We start from the raw sequence: 23,055 nt of genomic DNA, 5'->3' as shown, positions 1-23,055 counted from the left end.
GATTCTACAGAAAGTAGAATCAAGTCAGGGGAGTATGAAGAAGGCACCTGAGTTCTGTTGGCAAGGGAAGAAGCTAGCCATCAAAAGTTGGGGTGCAAGAAAGGTAGAGGGTCAATGTGCCACACATTGCTTCATGCTCCGAGGAATCTCCCTTCTACTGCATAACTTGCTAGCTCAGTTCTTTTGGTTTTTCTGATTCTTATCCACAGGACACTGCAATCACTTGCTGGATGGTGTGTATGTGCTCAGAGTAATCATTTTACATCCAGCGACTTAGAGTGTGGTCCTAGGAAGTGGCAGCATTTCAGCTGCAGAAAGGAAGAGGATCAGTCTGAGCATTCTTGAAGAAGATTGCAAAACTGCTTTTAGTTCATGTAGTGTATTTCTAGTCCTAGATTTCTTTTAATGGGCAAAAAGAGATTTTTAAAAGAAGGAGAAACTTGGATGTTTCCTAAAGCAACATTCAAAGCAATTAAATGGAGCTTTTTAAGCAACATGATCTTTTTCACTCTCACAATCTCCTCTTTAGCCTTAAGTAAAAACCAAAAGAGATCTTTGAAAAATGATGATTTTTTATATTTAATATATGATCTTTTCATGTTTCTGCTGTTGTATGCTTTTGAGCTGTCTAACAACTATAGCTATGTAGCCAGCAGAAGGGCAGACTTGTCTTATATCCTGTGAAGAGGTGACTACCTGAAGTGTGAGAATGAAAGAAAAAATAAGAATTCTATGAAAGGTTTTACTACAGAGAATATAGGGCCAAGACCTTCATCTAACCCTGGATACACATTATTCTTAATAATGCATACCGGTATCCTTTTTTTTTTTTTTTTTTTGGCCAACTTTAAGTCATGAGCTTACAAAAACTGACAATATTTTACAGAAACAGATATTTTTTTAAAAAGCATAATTCTATTTCCTGTATCTTTCACAGTTCTTTAATTTGAAACATATCACTTTTATCTCGTCTTGCTTTAACACCAGATTTGGTTTAATTAAATTTATGTCAAATGAACACATGAAACGAAAGGAAAATCGGAAAGCCTGCAGTTGCCCATTAGTGAGTCAGTGACTGCAGTGAAAGGCTTTTGAAGCCTGGCTTACTGCCAGGACAAGCTTGCAATGATGCTCGGAGACACCCATGATGCTTTGAAGGAAAGGACTTAGCTGACCTGAGCCTGCTCAATGGAATCAGTCAAAATCCTCATGGGCTGGATATAAAATCTGTAAGTCTTCTGTCTTCAACCATTTACCTGTCAAAGACAATGAGTAGGGGGCGTGAAACCACAATTCACATAGAAAAGTAATTGTACTAGGGCCATTTCTTCTTATTATGATTACAGCATTATTGATTATGTGGGTGATTTTGTTTGTTTTGAAAGCTACATGCCAAGCCTTTGAAAGGCAGTGCCAAACTGTCAATCCTTGGAGCTACTCTATCAAAACAATGTTTAACTTTGGCTCTCTTAACTGAAATACCCGTCAATTAGTCAAATAATACATGCTATTAGCGAATATAAAAAGCATAACCTTCAGAAGCTAATATTTAGAGCTTTGCAAATTTGTCACTGTTAAAACACCTACGTTTAAAAATACATGAAGCCCTAAATGTTTTGACACTGCTGCTAAAATGCAAAGTAAAATCCCATGTCTCATACTGTTTCTGATACCACATGATCTTTGCGTCTTTGTACTTGAACACATTTATACATTCAGCTTCTGCACTGTCATATAAAAATATATCGAATGACTCCATGAATCAAATAATGATGTTTGTTCTGATTTTGTATTCAAACAACATGTCCTTAAAGGATACATATTATTTGCTTTCCTCTTTTTGCTTAGTGGGATCTGATCCACAGGTTCAGTTGTATTTTGTATTTTCATACTTTAGACATTAAAGGCTTTACACAAACTTTCAGCACTAAAATAAATAACTCATTAGGGAGCAGCAGGGTGCGCTGATGTTAGTAAAACACGATATTTAAAAGTAAGCTTGGTTAGCATCTAGGAATATCAAAGGGACTAGGGAAGGCAAGAGAGGGCTATCAGTAGCTATTTTTTCTTTGTCCTGCTTGAAAATAATTCAAAGAAAGGTCTACATGTTCCAAAAGTCAAATGGATATTACTGGAGGTGCTTCAACAATCCATTCATACCAAACATCATCAATGTGCTTGTTCAATTTCTAATTTACTCAGTTCTGCTATTCTCCTACAGGCATACTGTTTTATATTTTCCACCTCTTCTGTATGCTTTGCTTTTTTTCCCCATTATTTCATTTATAACTTAAAATAAAAGTAAAACAAACCAAAAGTAAAAACCCTCTAAGGGTTGCGATTTTTCCATGTGAAAAAGATTCCATTCACAGATCCAATGTGTCTTTCTATGTTCTAAGATAAGTGTCTGCACTGGAAAACCATATTAAGAGTTTCCTTCGGTAGAACATAATTTTGAGAAGAGAAATGATTTCTGCCAACAGTTAAAGATGAGACATCATTTCTTGGCCAATAGAAAAGTCCTTAATTTTGTGGAATCGATGAAATATGTTCATCTGGATTCTGCCACTTGCCTCTAGTTAGATATTAGTAGTCTTTTCATTTTCACGAGATCAAATAAGATATGAAAATATTCAGTGTTTGCAAATTCCACAGGATATAGTACAATCCTAGTAATATAAGAAAAAAGATGGGTTTAATTTGCACTCACATTACCTCTGATGAGGTTGAAAATGTAAGTTTATATTTAAATAATTTACTCCTTAAAATCATTCTATCTTTGTTCTCAATATACATTTAACATGTAAAATATTTTATAACACCAACCACACTTCTTTAAATGTACATACTTATAACTAAAAAGGAAGAACTGCATGTTTATGAAACAGGAATTATTATACTTTAATTCAAAATTCTCAGGGCCATATTTTTCTGTATAAAATTTTGTCAGTTCTTTCAAATATTTTGTCTTGTAAAGTATGAATTATATTATTTGTTACAAATTGCACATGATCATGATAACTGAGAATAATTTTTAAATGCTCTAAGAGGCTAATAATGAAAGTTTTAAGAAATTGATTATATTTGTCAACATGATATGCAATAGTCTTGCTTGCTTTTTATTGTGTTAAGATATTAGATATCTGCTTTACTTTATTCTTGGAGACTTTTTCAAAGGGTTAGAGAAGAAAATAAGCAACCACTCAAAACTATCCTAGAGACTGCGCAGAAATATCTATTTTATCTTGCAAAATATTTGCCAAGTAAGGTCTTTTCCAACCAGAATACATAATGACCACAGTATTCAGGCAAATTTTATCTTTTTTTTTCTTTTCTGAATTATTCTAGCAATTGTGTAGTAGAGCTTTTCCCCCTGGCACTAAGGACCTAGTCTCTTTATTTCACATTTTAAAACCAAATTGCCAGAAGTGTCTGAAAGACTGTACTTCAGGGGGAAAAAAAAAAAAAAGCACTTCAGGGCCAAGCTTTTGCTAACACACTGAGCATTAAGAGATGAATCAAGGGCGTAACAGAATGCTGAGAGCACCTTTGCACTGGAATCAAAGGCACATCACGAGGAGTCAACATTTTGCCTGAAGTTGCTCGCTCTGACTCTCCCATTGCCTGTAATAAAGTAGCTAAAAGGACATTTGGGACAATCCTGGGCCAAGCAGAGCTGTTTCAGATCCACCTAAAAAATCATAGCCAAAAGAAAAAGTGATTCTGAGAAACATCTCAATCCAATTCTTTATACCTGTCCATAGAGAAGAAAACGTATGATGAGGCATGGCCACACTTACTGGGATTGAGGTTCAGTTAGTTGTTGCTGAACAGACTCCAATAACTAGCCACCAGTTTGAACTCTGCCATCATTTTGATTCAGTCAGTGTTAGTTTTGGAGTCTCTGTTTCACTAAGATGCAAATTCCCGAGTTGTATTTTCTGATTTCTTCAGGTACTCAAAGTGGAAATTTTGGGATGAAATGACAAGAGAGAAGAACAAAATAAGTCTTTTAAAAATGATCCATGAAGGTGTTTTTTTACCCCATGTAGCTGTCAACAGTAAGAATATCCATCAGGAAGGGCTAGTTCAAAGTAGAGATTAATACAGAAGCCGTACGGTTCTGATTTTGTTAATGCCTCACAAAGTGTCTTCATATCACTGCCAAAGAAAAGAAAATTGCTCACAAATGCCATTTATTCATTTATACTTGTACAATGAAACAAACAGATCAATAAATGTATATAAAGCAGTTGAAGCGTTGAGAAACCAAACTTCATTGCACCAATTTTTTGGTTGTATAACTAACTGCATTCCTAATTTCAAACAGATGCTAAATTGCAAAGACAGTCCCATAATTTCAGGTACCTTTTCAACACAGAATTCTTTTTAAGAATTAAAAGTAGATAACTCATTTTCATATTATCCCCTAAATAAAATAAATGAATATATAAATATGTTTATTTTCTTAGGTTAAAATGGTGCCATTGAGAACAGATGGTTAGAGGTTAAAAAAACTGTTTCTAATATAATGTTAGAAATATGATTATTCCTCATATAAAATGCAAAATATTTAAATGGAACAAAGATCTTATTTATGCAACTCTAGCTTAAAACTCAAATGAAAGCATTTTTATTCAACTTGAAGATAATATTTTTTTCATAACTGCAGTCATCCACAGGAGAGCCCGTGTCACTTTCGTTTTTTAGAACAATAGCTTGTTTTGTCTCTTGTCAACATTGGCATGTAAAATGCTTGTAGTCATATTTTAGAAATCACACAGGGTTCGTCTTCAAGTTCTGTCATTACAAATCTCCTAATTCTAACAATATAATTACAAAATATTAAAATGTTCACAGCAAAGGGACATACAAGTTTGAAGGTTCCAGTCAAACTGATTATACAAAATGATAACACTAAGGTTGTCCCAACATAAAAGCTGACAAGTCAAAAGTGGGGATAATGTGCATTTTCACTAACAAATAATAAAGATTCTGTGCATCAGGACAGCCATATTCTCATGATCAGAGCCATTACTGGAAGAAAGGGCTTTGATAAAGACCACTAATTTTGCACAGAGGCAAATTTGAAAGAAACAATAAGAGTGAATGTGCCCAATCCACCTCTAAAATATTAATTAGTACACCTCTGGAAAGATGAACCCTTACGTTCCAGTTACAAAGACAGGGTTCATTCACGAACTTAGTTCAACATTCACCCTGCATAGCGACGGGGTGCAAAAAGGAAGGCAGCGATGAAGTCACTTACAGTTTGCAATTCAGCTGTCATGTGGAAGTCTGCAGTAGGTATGAGCAAAATATACTGTGAAGAATATGTGGCTCAATATTATACAGCAAAATCGAACTTTGCAACTGCTTATGCATAATTAACTACCTGGGACTAGCCTGCTCTGGTGCACCACTTTATAGAGTAATAAAAATTTAAACTAAAAATACAGACTCCTAGGTAACTGTGGTCACAGTACAACTCTATCTTCCTTTGCAGGCTTATTATTTCCTGAAGCTGTGGCTGACAGGTTCTATGAGCACACATTTTTGCATATATTTTGTTTATGTGCAAGCCTTGGCATTTCAGCCATCTCCTGCTGAGGCCCCTTCCAACCATATGCTTCTGTTTTTCTTCATTAGGTGATGTGATCCCTTTTGACTGTTGCATGCACGTGAAAGGACAGTGGGCTTTGGGGGGAGAAGAAGCCCTGCTTTAAGAGAGTACACGTCAGTTGGCCTTCAGCTGTTTGGAGTTGATTAGATCTGACAAGTGTTGAAGCTACTCATCGTAATGGATGTCTCTGCTTTAGCAGAGAGGGGGTGAAAAGGATGTAATTCCCAGTGAAAGAAAGCAACATGAACTATTATTTAATTACTGCTTAATATATAACTCCCTAGGAGTCCCTGTTGATTTACAGTTATAGCTTCTTCTTTTCTTTATTAATGGAACAATCTAGCCTTTCAATGCAATGTGGTTGAACCACACCTGTTATTGATAGGGACTTTCCCAAATGAACAAGGCAAATAATCCATTATAATACCCAAGCATGTATGATTCTGAAATGATTAATTTCTTTTCAAATATAGAAGTTACTGTTTTCACCCCATTAAAAAACAAAACAAAAAAACAAAAACCTTGCGCTAGTATTGCCCAGGCTTATTTCTTTCACTGGTTTAGGATATGGTGTGCATATTTCTGAATACTCTGAACACCAACCTTTTTAATTCTCTAGATTCTAGGAATCAATTAGGAGCCTCCACTCTCTCCTTCCCACTTCAGTTTTCACACCAATAGGATGCCGAGTTAAGTAGACATAGCTTCGTATTGTTCTTTGATCACATGCAATTTCTGGATGCCCCAAAGCTGACTATTGTCAACAATCCACCTTCTACACAGAATTTGTTGTCCTACTGGGGAAATGCAACTTTAAAATCTGAAAGTAGTATTGCAAGTCTGTTATTCATTTCCAAATTACAGTACTTTTTGGATACAAGTTCTAAAGTATTGTTTTCATTCCTTTCTTTTACTGGGAAAACAGTCAAGGCAAAAGAGTGATTGGGTTTTGGGTCTGGGTTTGATTCTACTCACATAGTATATTAAAGTTGCATACTCACTGAAAATATTTAAGCAGAAGGGTTCTGTCCACATATTAAATATATAGCAATAAGATTATTTAATTTTTTATTCTCTTCAATATATAATATGTAATAATTACATTGGTAATGTTTCTTCTATTTTCTTTTTTTGGCTACAGTTTATATATTTGCCTTACCCAATTTTGCTGAAGGATTATTCTTAACATATAGTATCTATAACATATAGTAGTTTATGACATTCATGCAAATTTTTCAACTAACATTTCACAAATACACATTAGCTTATATCATTTTTAAAGTATTTTGCTGTATCCACATGTAGGCTGATAAAACTTTGAAACTTGTGGCTTTCTTTTAAAGGTAGCCAATTCACTAATTTGGATATTATCAGAAAACAGTTCATATGATAATACTAGACTGTCTAATGTTTTTATACTCTACATTTTTGTTTTCCTGAGAAATTATCACATCCAGCTGACTTAAGTATATATAAAATAGAAGCAAATACCTCACAAATCACAACAACACAATTTTATTTTGAAAGTTTTCATTTAGGTTTTCCCAAGCTAAATCCTGACCTCTTCCACATATTTTAATGTTTTCCCTTGCAGTCATGTAGGGAAATACATTTTTTATCCGATGACTCTCATTAACGTAGATCTTTGATTTGTATGGAAGGAGGGTTTATCTTCCATTTGTGAGTATGGAGGCTGTTGCCTGTTTGCTTTGGAATATTTTATTACTTTGAAACAGAATGCAAGTGTATAATTTTGTGAATGATCTCTTTCTTTAGTTTACTTGTGTAAATATAGATCAAATATTGGTAATCTTGGAGAAGGAAGGGCTATTTACGTGGCAGTTTCTAAAATGAAATAGTAGCTATGCCAAATTGAACAATTTGAGCTTTTATGCCAATTAAACAGTTTGACTCCTGATATAAAACTTGATGGTTTGAAACCAAATGTTAAAAATAGGGAGCAGAATTCACCATATATTGTGAAGATAAAATTGTATTTTTAAGTTTGCAAAACAATTTTTTTTGTAACTAATATTACTATGTCTAAATTTTCCCTGATAACACACGAATGGTTTCTTTCTTTTGTGGTTTCTTAAGAAAAAATAATTTAATTAAAAATTTAATTCTAGCATTTTGAATGTAAGGTCAATCAAGCTTCATATAATTCCCAATGTTTTTACATTCTTACTTTTTTCTCTGTTCTTTACAGTTTTTTTTTGTTTTCAGGGAGAAAGAAAAAATAAATAAATAAGAAAAGTAACCATTTTATGTCTTATGTAACAAGAAGTCATCGTCATTCATAATGAGAAACTAGGGTATTTCATTCCATAGTGCAGCATAGAGCAAAAACTGCTGATTAAATTCAAAGTGTAAACTCCCTCAGTAATTGAGCTATAACAAAAGAGTATTGAAAGAGTAGGTGGGTCTCTTCCCCCCAAGACAAGTATCTTACTGTTAATTAATCTGGTTGGGGGATTATGAGATAGAATAATTTACAATACTACATTTGCTATACAACAGATCATCTTCTATTTTAAGGATTTTTTTCATGATTTATGGGATTTTACAGGTTTAAAAGAGAATTGAATTTTAAAAAAGTTTCTATGTGGATAAATATAAAGCTACCTAAATCATACAACTTTGCTGATGCAGAAGAAATTTCAGTGCTTAGGTCTGGAGGTAAGAAATTTCCCTCAGATGATCAGAAACATTAATATCCCTTTTGCTTCTACTTTTTTTAAAAATGAAAAACACACATACACACACACACAAACACACACACACACACATACATACATACACACAAACACACACACACATACACACACACACACATACACACACACACACACACATACCCCAGGTTACCACAGCTGCATAACAGGCTCCTGTTGGCCCTAAGGACAAATTCCTGGGTAGTTTTAATGACTAAAAGAATTCTAATAAGAAATTATTACTTAAGGGCATCAAAATCCCTTATAAGGTAAAATATTTTAAAAAGTGTTTCTTGTCTCATACTCCCAGACAACAATAAAATAACCAACACATAAAATTTTAGGGAAGCAGAAAACACTTAAACTAGATTTTGTGTCTAAAGAGAAAATTTTATCCACAGAGCTCATAACAGATTTTGAGTTGCTTTTACTCAAATCAGAAAAAACACTTGCCATTACTTTCATGTTTTCAAAGCAAGTTCAAACATGACTATTGCATAAACGATGTAAAGGTTTAACCTGAATCAAATATATAACACTTGTCTAATTACAAAGAATCTTCATGAAACTCATACAAAGTATCCTTCTATCATTTCTGCAAAGAGATCTGTAGATGAGAATTTTGTACCACACAGATATTCGATGAACATTTAAAAGAATAAAATGATCTTTTTCATACATGTATCAAATGGATTATTAGTAGCGGTTAAAATAAAATCTTAGGTCTCCTACTTTATATTCCTATTTGATAAGTATTTTAATTTTTATTAAAATAAATTCTTAGGTCTTCTAATTCCTATTTTAATTTGATCTAATATCCAGAAAGAATACTGCTGCCCAGAAATTCGTCTAGCAGCAGCAGTTTTCTCCAGTAATACACATGAATTGGATATCCGGTAGAGGAACGGTGGTTAGTTTAAGAGGAGACACATCACCCCAAAATACAGGTACTACGCAAATTAACAATTCAAGTTCTATCTCCTTGTTTTTCAGAGAGCAGCGCTCACTTTACATGGCTCTATAAGCTGTCTGCACTAAAGACTCAATCCTAAATCTAAAGGAAAACAGTGGAGGTTTACAAACTACTTTTCTTAATCATCAAAAGTACAAGGGTGGTATTCTTGCTTCATTTGTGGGTCCACTCCAACTCCAAACTCCAGATCTGAAACCATTACAACACATGGCAGTTGGTCGATAGTGTGGAAAAACCTCATTTACTGACTGGCCAGACAGTTTTAAAACCTTCAGATTTTTCTAAGTCTAGGTTATTAACTGTCTGACTGTAATCACATCTTCACCATAGGGAGCTTCAAAAGCTTTTCATTTGCATTGAATCAGTTGCCTTCCTCTCTGTCTTTCTTTCCCCCTGGAAATAAGCTTAAATAATTCAACAAACTACACACATGGCTAGTGATTATTGAACCATTCTGAAAACACTCGAGGCAAATGGGCCATTATGTGGTGGGAATTAAAACTTTCCTTCCAGTTACTGGGAGGGTACGTATCCATACATAGCACATATATTTATCTGAAGCATTTCTTTGGTACTCTCCTTTCGCCTAAAACAATGTAGAAAAATACCTACAACTGTGCTATAACTTTTATTTGCCGGTGCTGTTTTTGGAGGTTATTAGGTCAGATAAAATGCCTTTTGGTGTGCAAAACACTTCTTTTCCCAAGTGTGGAGACTAAGTTACTTTAAAATAAAATATAGTACTTTTCATAGACATACTACAGATGAATAAAAACAAAGAAATTACATTAGCTTAGTCATTCATTTTCATACTTGGATCATAACAGGATTAAACATGTTTGGCCACTTGATGTAGCCTTCACTACAAAGATTTATATTTGGTAAGGACTGTGTGTAAAAGTGGTTATGGATGTTTTACAATTACAGACACACCAACTTTTGAATTATCCAAAATCTGAAGAATATTTTGTCATTTGTGTTGCCATCTGTTTTTGTAGATTTCATGATTGAAGATAAAACCCCCAAGCAATGTCAGAAATTACAATTTGATGCTAGATTTTAACAATAACAAAACATATAAATTTTAAAAAGAATATTTTTATTGTCATCGTGCTTTTGTTTCTCTAAGCAGACAGCAATAAAAAAATCAAAGAATAAGGGGCAAAAAAACAAATATTTTACGAGAACAATAAATTTTCAATGGGATATTGAATAATTGTCAGTGGCTGCAGAGTGGAAAATTTATTAAGAATAGGTATTTTTTTCTTTAAACATTGACTTTGAAGTCTTAAAAATGAATACTACTACGTTGCAGAAGGCTAATTCATATTTTTATTAAAGCACCAGCTATTAGATATTGTGTGTGCCCTGACACTCACCAAAGTTAAGAATTTGGCTGCTAACAATTTTATAGTAATGATAATTTCCATTTTTGTTTTATATTTTAGTATTTATATAGCTCTGTAGCTGACTTCTAGCAGTGTACAACCTTTGTCAAACAAGATACATTTGTCTACATTATGATCTATAGAAACCATATATGTAAATGAACTCAAAAACCTTGTGTTCAATTAACATACCATGTATACTATGTGGAATTAAACTGGCCTCTATTATAGATGCAAATAAATAAATAAAAATGTTTCCACTGATTGAAAAAATAAAAGATTTTTGGGGAATGAGTATTTTATTGCAGATCTTATTGAGAATTGCCAGTTCATGGTGATAATGAAAAGTAAATCAACTTAAAAAAATGCATATGGATTCGACAGAAAAGAATCGTGTGTGTAATGAGTGATCAGTGACAACACGTGTTGTTTCAGTTCATGTATCTTTGATTTTCTGTATACCATTTTTCTAATTCTTTATCACAGAATGGATCCTGGCTCATAACCAGCTCTTACTATTTCCTGTTGAATGCACCTACTTGCTTTACTGTTTCTAGGTAGATATTACCATCAAAAGCAGTCACAGGGCACAGCGTGGTGGCTTTTGTTTGTAATTCCAGGACTTTGGGAGGCCAAGGTAAGCGGATCACTGGAGGGCAAAAGTTTGAGACCACCTTAGGCAACGCAGGGAAAACCTGTCTCTACTAAAAACATAAAAAATTGCCAGGCATACTGGTGCATGCCTATAATCCCAGCTACTTACGAGGCTGAGGCAGGAGAATCACTTGAACCCGGGAGGTGGAGGTTACAGTGAGCCTAGATGGGGACACTGCACTCCAGCCTGGGTGACAGAGTGAGATTCTGTCTCAAAAAAATAAAATAAAATAAAATCGAAAAAAAAAGGAAAAGAAAAATCAGTCAGAGCCATCCAGAATTTTATTTTAATATGTGTTTTTATGATTTGTTTAATTTAATATAGGTTTTGTTGATTATATTTTTATTACATGTGTCTTTACTGCTATTTCCCTGTGTTTGCTAATTACTCCTGACAAATGCTCCAACAGCTTGGGTGTCTTAACTACTCTTACTTTACTATAGCCCCAAGACACAGGTTCATCCACTTCTTTGAGGGTGAGGGTAAGAAGTGGGTTATTGGCTGCTTTGAGAATCTGATTTCAATTATGTGTCCTCTTCTTCAAAAATATACATGCCCAAAACATTTTACATGGAAACTTCAGGGTTCACAGACCCAGTGAAATCTATCTACAATTAATGGAACTCAGATTAAGAGCACTTAACCTAAAGAGGGTTATTCACCTTATTGCATTGATTTTTAATACAAGTAGTGCAGTTCTTGTCTGACTCTGTTGGACAAAATAAGAGGTGTGCAGACTATTGTCCTCAAGTCATGCCTTGCTGCCATCTATTTTTATAAATAAAGTTTTATTGAGACACAATCCAGCCTGTCCATTTATATATTATCTCTGGCTGTTTTTGTGCTACAACTGCATTGTTAGTAGCTGCAACAAAGACCATATGTCCAAAGCCTGCAATAATTACCATGTGACCTTTTACAGAAAGCAGTTTGCCACCCACTGGCCTAAATGTGTGGTATGAATACAGAGAATAGTTCATATTCTTCAAGAAGCTAAAACTGTATGTTTAACATGAACTAATATAATCAAGTGTCTACAGAACAAGTGATTTTTATTTTATATAAGTAAAAAAATAAGAATAATAGTATGATGGTACCTGTCTACAATGGACATCCAAAGTACATTAGACAGTTCTGAATATCACATTTCAATAGAGTTATTAACATATTAGTGCTTTCTTTTGTTTTGTTTTCCTGTAAGACTAACTTGATGAAAATACACAAAACAATATGTTTAGAAAAAAGCAGTTGAACAAGGAGGTTTAACATGGAAAATAAGAGATAGGAAGGTAGTGGCGTGGGTAGAGGGAAACAGTAGCCATTCTAAAATATTTTAGTAACTTATTGTGAAATGTGGAGTTTAATGTATGTTACCCCAGAGGCAGTGAGATGTTGGTAAACTAATTTTTTGAAGTAAAAATTCTGATTTGTGGTATTTGCTGATTTTTGTAGTGTAAATATTTCCACCACAGTTAATTTCAGGCTACCAATGTGAAGCCATTGAACGCAGAGCTGAGAGGAGATACACAGGATTGCTTTTCAAAGCCATCAAGCTCAGCTCCAGCACACCACTGCAGCCAGAGGGCAGAAGTGACACATTCAGCTTGAAGCTATCTCTAGAGAGAAAACATGGCTTACTGTAAGAAACCTTATGATTTCAACTGATTTCCTCAGACTGTGGTAAATTCCTTTTCTGAGAACATGTTTACCAGAAACTGTGTATGCACTTGATGAGCACACTAAGTAACTAAACGGAAAGTAAGAAGAAAGTTGTATTTTAATCTCATGCAATGGTTTATGATTCTACGATGTTTAAATATGAGTTAAGACACGTAAACTAAACATAGTAAATAACTAGAGATGACATCTTTTACTTCTTTTCCTGTGGCTTCTTGAGGGAAGGAATCTCAGAAAACCTCCCCCGATGTATGTAAGACATTGTGTGCGAGTGCCTAAACACATCATTGATATGTAGAAGAATTAACTTCCTTAAATGGCTGAAGGGAAAAAATGGCTTAATGTCAATTTCCCCTCATAATTCTCATTTTATGAAATGAAAAACCAATGCATTTGACAAAATCTATTTCTTACCAAGTTGAAATAATAAAAGTGAGAGCAGGTCTAGGCTAACTCTCTTGGTTGTCTACCCAACAGCCAATTCCTACTCTTACAGAACTGCAATCGCATCGGAGCAGTCTTCCATGTTAGGAGGATCTGGGCCTCTGTACAACTTTCAGGGAAAATGTCAGTAGCAATCTCCTTGTTAAAGAGTATTTTAAAAGTAGGTAGGTAAAGTTATTCAAACCAATGGGCAATGAGGAAAACGTGCTCTTTGTGTTCTGAGAGAAGAACAAAGAGGCATTCTCTTTTCAGGCATTCATGCACCAAACTATAAGATTCTTTGGACTGATCCAGCCATACTATGATTATGAAGGTTAAGACAAGAGCCAACATTCCTAGGGTGGCAGAGAATAAATAGTTTTAAAAACTGAATGCTGAATGGAGCTGTTGAATCACTGGTTTAACCATCCCTGGAACCATGCTGCTTCTGAACTTCTTTTAATATAAAGATAAAATGAAGGTAACATAAATATTTTTATAGACAAACAAAAGTTGAGATAATTCATTAACAGCAGATCTGCATTACAAAAAAAATATCAAAGAAAGTCTTGCAGGCTCAAGTATGATACCAGCAAGAAATTTTGATCTACACAAGAAATGAAGAATTTAGTCTTTGCAAACTAAGAGTAAATATATGATGCATTTTGTTTTTAATTTCTGTGAAGTATAATTATCTCCAGAGCAAAATACTAACAATATATCATTTGCTTTATAATATATATAAGAATAAAATCTGCAAAAACAATAGCCAAGTATGAGAGGGAAGAGATTAATACTACACTGTGAAGTAGAATAATACTATTTGAAGATACGGTTTGGTAGCTTAATAATGTATATATATTTTCAATTTATTCTAAAATAATTATTCTATGTACAGGTTTGTTACATAGGTATACGTGTTCCATGGTGGTTTGCTGCACCTATTGATCTGTCCTCTAAGTTCCCTCCCCTCATCCCCTGACCCCCACAACAGGCCCTGGTGTGTGATGTTCCCCTATCTGTGTCCATGTGTTTTCAATGTTCCACTCCCATTTATGGTGAGAACATGCAGTGTTTGGTTTTCTGTTCCTGTGTTAGTTTGCTGAGGATGATGGCTTCTGGCTTCATCCATGTTCCTGCAAAGGACATGATCTCATTCCTTTTTATGGCTGCATAGTATTCCATGATGTATATGTACCACATTTTCTTTATCCAGTCTATCATTGATGGGGAATTGGTTGGTTCCATGTCTTTGCTATTGTAAATAGAGCTGCAATAGACACACATGTGCATGTGTCTTTATAGTAGACTGATTTATATTCCTTTGGGTATATACCCAGTAATGGGATTACTGGGTCAAATAGTATTTCTGGTTCTAGATGCTTAAGGAATCACCACTCTGTCTTGCACAATGGTTGAACTAATTTACATTCCCACCAACAGGGTAAAAGCATTCCTATTTCTCCACAGCTTCACCAGCATCTATTGTTTCCTGACTTTTTAGTAATTGTCATTCTGATTGGCATGAGATGGTATCTCATTGTGGTTTTGATTTGCATTTCTCTGATGATCAGTGATGTTGAGCTTTTTAACATATGTTTCTTGGCCACATAAATGTCTTCTTTTGAGAAGTAGCTGTTCCTATCCTTTGCCTACTTTTTGATGGGTTGTTTGCTTTTTTCTTGTAAACATGTTTAAGTTCCTTGTGCATTCTGGATATTAGACCTTTGTCAGAAGGGTAGATTGCAAATCTCTTCTCCTATTCTGCAGGTTGACTGTTAACTCTGATGATAGCTTCTTTGGCTGTGCAGAAACTCTTTAGTTTAATTAGATCCCATTTGTCTGTTTTGGCTTCTGTTGCCATTGCTTTGATGTTTTAGTTATGAAGTATTTGCCCATGCCTATGTCCTGAATGGTATCGCCTAGGTTTTCTTCTAGGGTTTTTATGGTTTTGGGTTTTACATTTAAGTCTTTGATCTATCTTAATTTTTGTAAAAGATGTAAGTAAACATCCAGTTTCAGTTTTCTGCATATAGCTAACCAGTTCTCCCAGCACATTTACTGAATAGGAGATCCTTTCTCCATCGTTTGTTTTTGTCAAGTTTGTTGAAGATCAAATGGTTGAGATGTGTGGTGTTATTTCTGAGGTCTCCATTCTGCTCCATTAGTCTATATGCTTGTTTGGTACCAGTATCATGCTCTTTCGTTTTGGTTACAGTAGGCTTGTAGCACAGTTTGAAGTCAGGTAGTGTGAGGCCTACTACTTTTTTTTTTTTTTCTTAAAATTGTCTTGGCTATACCGGGTCTTTGATTCCATATGAAAATTAAAATAGTTTTTTTCCAATTCTGTGAAGAATGTCAATGGTGGTTTGATGGTAATATTATTAAATCTATAAATTACTTTGGGCAGTATGGCCATTTTCACGATATTGATTCTTCCTATCCATGAGGATGGAATGTTTTTCCATTTGTTTGCATCCCTCTTATTTCCTTGAGCAGTGGTTTGTAGTTCTCCTTGAATAAGTCTTTTGGCATACCTTGTTAGCTGTATTCTTAGGTATTTTATTCTCTTTATAGCAATTTTGAATGGGGATTCATTCATGATTTGGCTCCCTGCTTGCCTACTGCTTGTGTAAAGAAACGCTTGTGATTTTTGCACATTGATTTCGTATCCTAAGACTTTGCTAAAGTTGCTTATCAGTTCAAGGAGTTTTGGGGCCGAGATGATGGGGTTTTCTAAATGTAAAATCATGTCGTCTGCAAACAGAGACAATCTGACTTCCTCTCTTCCTATTTGAATACTCTTTATTTCTTTCTCTTACCTGATTGCCCTGGTCAGAACTTCCAATACTATGTTGAATAGGAGTGGTGAGAGAGGGCATACTTGTGCCGGTTTTCAAAGGCAATTCTTCCAGCTTTTCCTCATTCAATTTGATATTGGCTGTAGGTTTGTCACAAATAACTCTTACTATTCTGAGAAACGTTTCATCAATACCTATTTCATTGAGAGTTTTTAACAGGAACGGATGTTGAATTTAATCAAAGGCCTTTTCTGCATCTATTGAGATAATCATGTGTTTTTTGTCTTTGGTAAAAATCCACGTAAAAAAAAAAGTGTATATTGTAAACCCTTGAGTGACAATTTAAAAATTAAAATGAGGTACAAAAAATAAGCTGATCAGGAAGATAAAATAAAGTCACTTTCAAATGCTCAAGTATCCCAAAAGAAGAAAAAGAAACAAAAAAACATTAGACAGTAGAAAAGTAGCAAGATGGCAGATGTAAATTGGATGATATGAAAAATTGTCTAAAACATTCATGGTGTAAACACCTTAATTAAAAGGCAAACATTGATAGATTTGATAGAACAGAAGAACTCACTTCTGTATTGTCTATAATAAATCCACTTTAAATATAAGGATATAGATAGGTTAAAAGTAAAAAGACAGAAATCAGATATACTATGCAAATTCTAATCAAAAGAAAGTTGGATTGGCTGTGTTAATATCAGACAAAGTAGACATTAGAACAAGTCATATTGGCAGGAATAATGAGAAACATTATATAATGATAAAGGATCAGTTCATCAAAACTGTATAACAATCCTAAATGAGTATGCATCTAACAATAGGCTTCCAAATTTGACCTTGATATGTACTAAGAATGATCCTGTTTGAGAGATCGTTCTTATACACACTTGTTTTTTAAAAGACTGTTTATTCTTCAACTAATAGTCATATCATGTCATACGTCCACTTGCAGAGGTAATTTTCTTAGTTTATAATTAGTAGCATACATCTCTAAGATATATTAATAAATAATATGAGCCGGGTGTGGTGGCTCATCCCTGTAATCCCAGCACTTGAGAGGCCGAGGTTGGTGGATCACTTGAGGTCAGTCGTTTGAGACCAGCATGGACAACATGGTGAAACCCTGTCTCTACAAAAAATACAAAAATTAGCCAGGCATGGTGACATGTGCAAGTAATCCCACCTACTTGGGAGGCTGAGAATCACTTGAACTCGGGAGGTGAAGGTTGCAGTGAGTCCAGATTGCACCATTGCACTGCATCCCTGGGCAACAGAGCAAGACACCATCTGAAAAAAAGAAAAGAAAAAAGAAAAGAAAAGATAAGAAAAGAAATGGATAAAGAAATATGAATAACCACTGAGAATTCCTTCTCCTCCACTGGTTTGGCAATTTGACAACTTTGAGATCAGAAAATGTTCAGGGTCATATCTTTTAGAATACCTGGATACAGAGATGAGTCTTGATCTTTTTTTTAGAATATTGAATATGAAAACCTAGGCAGACATAAGAAAATGCACTCTGCAAAATATGACAATTTAGTGGATCAGTCTTTTTCAACAATACACATCTCTGTTTGGTAGGCATTAGGTTGGGCAGGATTTATTTCTCCTACACATTCCTTCTCTTATTCAAAGTAATATCCTAATTTTAGCATGGGAGATTGCATATGCAGAGTTAATCAGATTAAAAATATAATCAACTTGGTTACTTTTTTAAAGTAAGATTTCTACAGATCTAAGTGTCTGCAGTTTTATATTTTGCTATTATATGTTCAATTAGATTCTGTTATGTCTACAATTTTAATACTAAAATGTCTTTCAAATGTTCACGTCAGAATATAGTTCTTCTTTTAAAAAATCTTACAATTAAAACATTTCTTGGCAAATACCTTAATGTTCCTTTAAATGATGGCGTTCCCTATGACTGTAAGAGATTAATCGATTTGTTCTAAATTGTTCAAAATCTGAGCCTTTTCATAGAAAAGCAATTTTCAAATATGTCACTTTCATATTAGGCCCATACACACTCTATTAAAGGGTTAACACCGTTAATTACTGCTTCAGAAACATAAATTATAATCAAACATGCACAAATATAATTAATTTCTTTAGAAAGAAGACTACATTTCTTTTAAAAAAATTTTAGTTCATTTAGTCAGTCATAATATATATTTTGATTGAATTTACTATTCTTAATGCTGGGAACACACAAGGGTATAAAAATTCAAACTGGTTTCTGCCCTAAGCAGCTTAGTAGAGGAGACAGAAATATTTACTTCATAAGACAGAGAAATTTCACCTTGGAAAGTTGAAAAAACTACACAGTGCAAAGAATGCCCCTAAAAGGAGGAGTTAGTCTATGGAAATGATGCTTAATCTGAGATCTAGAGAATGCATTAAAATTACTGGATGAAAAGAGAGGGAAGAAAGGTCGAGGGATAGACATCAGGGGGTACAAAGTCCCTGTGGCAAGAAGAAGCATGGTAAATAAAAGGAATTTTTTTAAATCATTTAACTTAAATGTAGAGACTGAAGAGAATCTGGTAGAAGATACAGCTAGAGAGGTAGATAGGACCAGGCCGTGCTACTTACTGTATTCTTTGTAAAAATGTATTTTATTTGTTTCCTATCAAGATCAATGGGAAACAAAAATAGAGTTTAATTTAGGGAATAAAATGATCAAATTTGTGTTTGAGAAAATTCTTCCAGCATTAGAGAAGGGAACAAAGATGGATCAGAATTCGTTTTGGTACTGCCTGGCAACTGTGACGTATAGAATTCTATGATAGTTCCCAAAGTCCTTACTTTCTATGTATATACCCTATATAATCCATTCTCCTTGAATATGAGTAAGACATATGAATAGGGTGATATTTCACATTCATGATAAGGCTATATTATATGGCAAAGGTGAAGGAATTTTGAAAATGTCATTAAAGACTTTGAGATCAACAAAGGCAAATTATCCTGGACATGAGCTAATCAAGTGAGTCCTTCAAAAAAAATTCAGTCCTTTCCTAAAAGAAGAGATTCAAAACAGGAGAGCTTCTGCTGCTGGCCTTCAAAAAACATAAACAAACATATTGTGAACTGCCTATGGAGACATCCACATGGAAGGACTTAAAAGTAGACTGTAGGGGCTGAGAACATTCCCTGGCCAACAGTTAGCAAGAAAACAGTCCTCATTTTTATATCCACAAGTAACTGAGTTCTGCCAACACTCTGAATAAGCTAGGAAGAAGGCCCTGAACTCCAGACGAGAAAGCAGCCTAATCAACACCTGGATTTAAACCTTGAGCCACCAAGCAGGGGACCCTCTCTGAACTTCTGTTCTACAGAAATTGTAAGATAATAAATGCAACATGTTTAAGCTGCTAATTCTGTGGTAATTGGTTATACAACATGGAGACTATTACAGCAGTTCTTATAATAGACCTGATGGAAGATGATGGTAGCCTGGCTAAGCATGGTGGCAGCGTTGGAGAGAGATGCTTGAGAAAAATTCGGAAGATAGAATCATCAGCACTTGGCAGTGTATTGGATGTTAAGTATGAAGGAGGGGTGTTAGGTTTTCTCCAAAATTCCTAGTTAGCTGAATTAAATCCAGGATCTACCAATTACTGAGATAAAGAATATCCTAAGAGGACCAATTGTTTAGTGGCTGATGGTGAGTTTGGATTTCAGCAGTTTAAGAGTTAAGTAGCTCTGAAACATTTCAGAGTAAATGTTTCAAAGTTATTATGAGAGTTAAATGATATATCAGAGTGTCTGCCCTAGAGTGAGCATGAATAAGGTTTTGCTTTTTAAAAAAAAAAAAAAAAAAAGAGGCAAGATATTTAAGAACACAGAGAATTTGAAATTGTTGGGAAAATTTGGAATGTGTGTTGATCAGAGAAAGGTAGTAGAATTGATGGCAATTACAGCATATTTGAGATTAGTGACTAGGAATACATGCCTAATGTATTTTGAGACTCCCCACAGACAATTCTAGGTGTTTTATGCAAGCTGGGAAAGTGGACAGTAAGGCCCACTTTCCAATTAAGTTTTGCCAGATCCGTAAGATTAAAGGACAGTTAAAAAAACAAAAAGGTGTTCAGGGCATTGCTGTTACTGTAATGACCCTATTCACATAGGCTCTATTATGAATAGAGAGAAGAAGTAAAGAAACCAGATAAAAAGAAAAGAAATAACCTGTTGGAGAAGGGAAGCTGAATTTAAAGGAAAACAAGCAACATAACTCAATATAATTAAATAGCTAAGTAAATACTCTGAAATGAATTTGATACGTAGGTCATTTGGTTTTGAGTTTTGTTATCCATAGTGATTATCTTCTTAGGAAATTTATGGAAAAGAACTACATTTAAAGAAAAAAATTATAAGATTATTTTATTTTATCCCTTTTCTCTCATAAAATTTTAAGGGTAAAAAAGTCATATAGTAGATAAGATGGCAGATTAAAAAGCCTTTTGTGTAAATACTGTATTTGTTTATATATAAAAAGTAAATGAACTTGACATCTGGATCATATGTAAAATCATGGTTAACAGATTATTCTTTGAAGTATGGTTCAGTTTGAATATGCATACTAGTAATGTGACATTAGGCAAGTTACTTAATGAATTCCATCTCATTATCTCTAAAGTGGGCATAATAATAGTAGATAACTAATGAGATTTTCATGATAAGTAAAAGATAGAATGCACTTAGCACAAAATTTGGCAGTAACTCTGAGACAAAATTACATATTGTTAAATTTTACCTTGGTTTAACTCTACAAGCCTCATGTGTTTAGAAGGTGAATACTGAAATGATAGTATGGGATGCTAGGGAAAAAATGGTAAGTTATATGGAGAATATATTATATAAAATGACTGGCCTAAAATACTGTAAACATTTCCAAATGGCTGGGATCCTAACTAGCACAGTCATACTAGGCAGGGATACACGTAGTAGGTATTCAATAAATCTTTAGTAACTGAATAAAGAGGACAATACTATGCTGATTATTATTATCTAAATAATAGTCAGTTAACTTTTAAGCAATTGTCATACTGCATTTAATTATTTGGTACCATTAAAAATACATGATTCAGGTATTCTTTTAGCCTGAAGATGTCCTCCATTATAGAGGGAAACTAAAACAACATTAACAAAAAACAAATAAAAATAGAACCACTTATTTTCTATAATAATTGGCCAGTAAGAAATTGCTGTCCTTTCATACTGCATACAGAAAATTAGAGTGTTAAGCAATTTGAGTTTGCTAGACAGTGTGATTGGGTAAATCAGAATGATAATTCAGAGGGCACAAGGGCTACCAAATTAGTTATTCAGCAAATGCTCCTTTTATAGCACCCATGAGGCCCAATTTTTCAATTTTTTATTTATTTTCCATGTACACCTGTTTAGCTGTTAGATTTCTTCTCTCCCCTGTTACAGTCTCTTGCACCATTTCTTAAGAACTGCACATACAGCGATATTGTAAATTAAATAAGGACAGGTGAGAAGTGGGAAAAAAAAGAGCTCTCAAGAGAGGGAAAGGTGAAAGGACACGAGAGCTCAAGTACATTAAGTGATTTTTACCCCACATTACTGTAAAAGGCAATCCCTTCAGAAAATATGCCATTAAATAGGTTCAATTTTATTTTGCCATAATATTTTATTTATTTTTTAAATAAAGAGTTAAACATGTTCTTGTTTTTGAGGGAGATGTGTAACATTAATCTATTTTAGTGTCCTCCAAATCTCTTGCAATAACATTCCCTGTACTATAACCAGTTCACTGCAACACCTGACACTTGTAGTGTAACTTTAGATTATGGTGTACAATTAGCTCAAATGTTTCCCCCTGTGACATCAACACAGTATTTGGATGGAAAGTTATCTTGATCTGTTTCATCTAGAACAAACGTGGTACAGATAGTTTACCCTGCTATTGACTTAGAATAATCCCAAACCAAGAAATCTGGACAACAGAAAGCGAAATCAGAGTATTCATCAACCAGAGACTAATTGGACTTTTGGTGGGAAATACAGGTTTTAAAGTACTGACATGGCGGATGCCAGAGATTCAAATTGTTCTTAAGGGGAAAAAGTTAGAAGTCAGATGGTAACTCTCTTGATTTGGATGCTGTGCTGGTTTTATTGCAAGAATACAAGTAGCATTGCAGTAGTCTCCTTTGGCAACGCTTTTTCCTCATTCTTGATGTGGTATAATTTAAGGATATGAAACACTTTGTTAATCTTTTGTCACATTTATCCAATTTTGGCTATTCTCGTTATGACAGCTATTGCAAATTAGCAACCCATGGCAAATATATATATATATATATGTATTTAGGTATGTATATATGTATATATACATATATATGTATATGTATATATTTGTATGTATGTGTATATATATGTATGTATATATGGCCAGGTTGAACCTCCTGGAGTTCCTTCAATTTTTCATTTATCTGAAACCACATTCTGCAGTTAATTCATTACTCAGAAGTTATATCCATTCTCTATTTTTCCCTATTGGCACAATAGAAATTAACCTTTAATTAACAGTTTATTTGGAGGTCTGAGAGTCTTGACCAGATCAAAAACAAATAATCAAGCAAATAACATCACACATAAAAGTCTTCCTTTATTCACATCTGGCATTAAGGCATTTAAAACTGAATAAAATATAATTGGCAAATAACCATTTCTATGACTATATAAAATCATGTTAATAATTCCCTTCTTAGTTTTAAGTTGATTTGACACCATGTTTATCCAGCATCGAATTTGTGTTTACAC

The 23,055-nt window shown here is 34.1% G+C and overlaps 1 long non-coding RNA gene across 2 annotated transcripts in view; it reads right to left on the bottom strand.

Moving 5' to 3' along the window:
• LOC123569112 (uncharacterized) overlaps positions 1 to 23,055 on the bottom strand; it is a 63,481-nt gene that overhangs the window by 5,751 nt on the left and 34,675 nt on the right. The window contains exons 2-3 of one of the 2 annotated variants that reach the window (XR_010581612.1): positions 17,451 to 17,550; positions 1,176 to 1,256 (exon numbers count right to left, since the gene is read on the bottom strand). This is a non-coding gene — a long non-coding RNA (uncharacterized lncRNA). Of the gene's footprint in view, positions 1 to 1,175; positions 1,257 to 3,800; positions 4,170 to 17,450; positions 17,551 to 23,055 lie in introns of those variants that run through there. The other variant, XR_006692639.2, reaches the window with a different exon arrangement.

The sequence above is a fragment of the Macaca fascicularis genome, chromosome 15 (assembly GCF_037993035.2).
Source record: "Macaca fascicularis isolate 582-1 chromosome 15, T2T-MFA8v1.1".
NCBI classification, from domain to species: domain Eukaryota; kingdom Metazoa; phylum Chordata; class Mammalia; order Primates; family Cercopithecidae; genus Macaca; species Macaca fascicularis.
Note: the sequence above shows the minus strand (reverse complement) of the source record. Positions and strands in the feature narration are given on the sequence as shown.